At 40.3% G+C, this 2,905-nt stretch overlaps 1 pseudogene; it reads right to left on the bottom strand.

The window, feature by feature from the left end:
- Nucleotides 1–1,011: 1,011 nt before the first annotated feature.
- Nucleotides 1,012–2,905, bottom strand: part of LOC101572452 — a 23,206-nt pseudogene continuing 21,312 nt past the window's right edge.

A 2,905-nucleotide genomic window follows, 5' to 3' on the forward strand; every position in this document is an offset into this window, starting at 1 on the left:
TTCCTCAGGTGATGGGCATCTTGGTTGTTTCCAAGATTTGGCTATCACAAATTGTGCTGCTATAAACATAGGCACACATGTATCCCTATGATATGATGTTTTCAGATCCTCCGGGATTTTGTATGAAGTTTTGACTGTTCTTTTTGTCCAACTCCTCTGAGATGAATCATTAACTTATTTATTTGTGCCTGTTGTTTTCCTATTCAGAGCAATAAATTTCCTTTTAATGACTTTTGATAATGTTCTACTGGTTCTGATATATTGTAGCAGCATTATTATTTGGTTCTAGGAATTGTTAAATTTCTTTCATGATTTTTCTGAAACTCAATGAGTGTTCAGGACTGTGTTTATTATTTAATATCCAGCTGTTGGTAAATATTTTTATGGTTTATTTTCCTTTTATTTCTAATTTCAGTGTGCTATAATCTAAAGGTATGCATAGAATGATTTTTATTCTTTTGTATTTACTTGGGCAATCCTTATGGGATTGCCCATAACATGTCACCTCAGTTCACAAACACTTTTGTTTGTGAACAATTTGGTTCACAAGCAGAAGTGATTAGCAAAATTATGCTTGTGTTTGTGAACTCTGTATCAAGTAGTGAATATTATCATGACCATCCTTTTCTTTTTTTGGGGGGGCAAGTGTTTTCATCTTTATTGGACCCACCAGCTAAATGATTCCCACTGTGCTACATCACTTACACACCTTCAGTGGCTCTGCAATCTCCTATCTGTCATTCAGGGTCCCCCAAAGTTTTCAGATGTATTCAATATGCTGTTAGGCATTTCCAGACAACTACCCTACTGAGGCAGAAGCCGTCCCTCTCCCTGCCTTGGACAGCACCATCGAGCTCCTGAGGATGGGCTATCACATTTGAAGCAACAGAAGTGAGTGCTTCAGGAGTTCAGAAGCATGGCTCACAGAAGAAAGGGAGTTTGCACACTTTGATGAGGAACTGAAGAACAATTCAAATACAAAGAGGCAGAAAATGCTTTCAGAAGCCATCCTCAGAAATTGTTCTGGAATCCCATTTCACTTGTGTCCACATCATGTTCCTGGTTCAGTTTCTTGGATTCCACCACTTGGAAGAAGATGTGCTCAAGGATATGTTTAGCATCCTGTTGATCCTTTGGTAGCTTACTGGTTACTTCAAGAATGTCACCACACTTCCTGACATAGAATTCCAGGTCTTCTTCAGTACACTTGTTAGTAATTTGAGCAAGACATGCCTTCTCAGAAGAAAATGTCTCATCTAAGTCAAACAGTTCCAGAAGAGGAGGTGGCAACTCCCTCAAGCTGGGAGGGAACACAGCAGGCTACAGAACAGGCAGTGGTGTCTCAAATTGATGCTGGATGAGCTGGAGTGGTTCATGTTTCACGTTTAGTTGCTCGTGAGCCTTGATGACCTTGGGGAGGGAGGTGGTGTCCAGCTGGTAAACAGACAAATCAAAAGAGTGGTAAAATCACATGGGTTCTTGTCACCCTCCCGGAGACACATTCGTAACCATTCTGACAGGTTGGCCATGTCAGGCATCATCGTGTAATCGGAGATCTCTGGGTCCTCAGCATTGGTCTGGTTCAGGTGGATGTCTCCTGTTGTGAGCCACTGGAAAACAACATCCACGATTTTGCTATTTTCTTCTTTATCCAAATACTGGTCACTAAACATGTGACAGGAACCAAGCACTGCCAGCTTCCCTGCTTGTTTCGAGTGATAGAAAGCTGGGATAGGTCTGTTAAGTGGGAAGCAGATGGAGCCTGTGGACAGAACAGCCACTGCTGGTTTCATGACACTCAATGTGGCACCAAAAGGGTAGACAAAGGCGAGAGCCTGGGCATTGTTTCCACTGCTGTCATCATCAATGATTCCAGGCACAGCCTTTCCTGCAGCTCAACTAATTTCCTTGTTCAATACTCCATTGGAAACCAGCACTTCCTTAGGATAAAAATACTTGTAATACACATTTCTAACCACCGCATCATTATTAACCATGATTCCATATTCTTCTAGTAGGAAGTTAATATTGGTTTCATATCTAGATTCTCCACCTTCTCCGAGCATCACAAGGATATCTCCGCCACTGTCGAGACACTTCTTTAGGACTTCAAACTCAGCTGCAGTAAATTTTTCCCTTGGTCCAGCTGTAATCTACAGTTTCACTCTAATTAGCTTCTCAGATGTGATTTCATCTTTTAAACTCTGAATCTTCCAGTTACTCCGAAGTCTCTTCTACATGGATTTATAGCCATTGTTGATGGTAAATACCTCCTTTTCTCATGCATTGAAAAAATGGTGCTCCCACTGGCCAAGCAATGGCCGTGACTCATCCACAAGGCTGACACTGACAAAGGTTCTACAATCTGAGGTACAGGATCTCAGCATAAATCCTGAGGGGATTTCACTGACCTTATCAGACTCAAAAGCTACAACTCTTGTTGCACAGGTCCTGCTTTACCTTGGTCTTAACCATCCAGCAGAAAATTATAAAAATGAAATATAAGAAGTAAAGCCATGGTGTTATGTTGAGCTATAGGGGACTCAGGTCAACAATTTCTGACATTGCCAGTCAAGCAGAAGACCCAATACTATTATTTTTTTTTCAAAGTCTTATTGATAGACAGCAATGAGACAGTTTCAAATTCAATCGGAAGTACAGTTTCAACAAATAACACACTGCATATATTCTTCTTAGTGGTTAATTGTTGTACAAGAAGCGGACTTGTGATCCTATTTACAAACACCATTAGAACAAATCATTCTATTCATTAAGAGAATGCAACTATATATCCATCCTAACCACTTGGAATACACAAATACAAAATGGACATTCATCGGTATACCCCATTTTTTCTAAGTTCCGTTATTGAATATTATAGGTGTGTAAACTCAGCAAAATATTC

Source organism: Octodon degus, unplaced genomic scaffold (assembly GCF_000260255.1).
Source record: "Octodon degus isolate 3935 unplaced genomic scaffold, OctDeg1.0 scaffold00003, whole genome shotgun sequence".
Taxonomy (NCBI): domain Eukaryota; kingdom Metazoa; phylum Chordata; class Mammalia; order Rodentia; family Octodontidae; genus Octodon; species Octodon degus.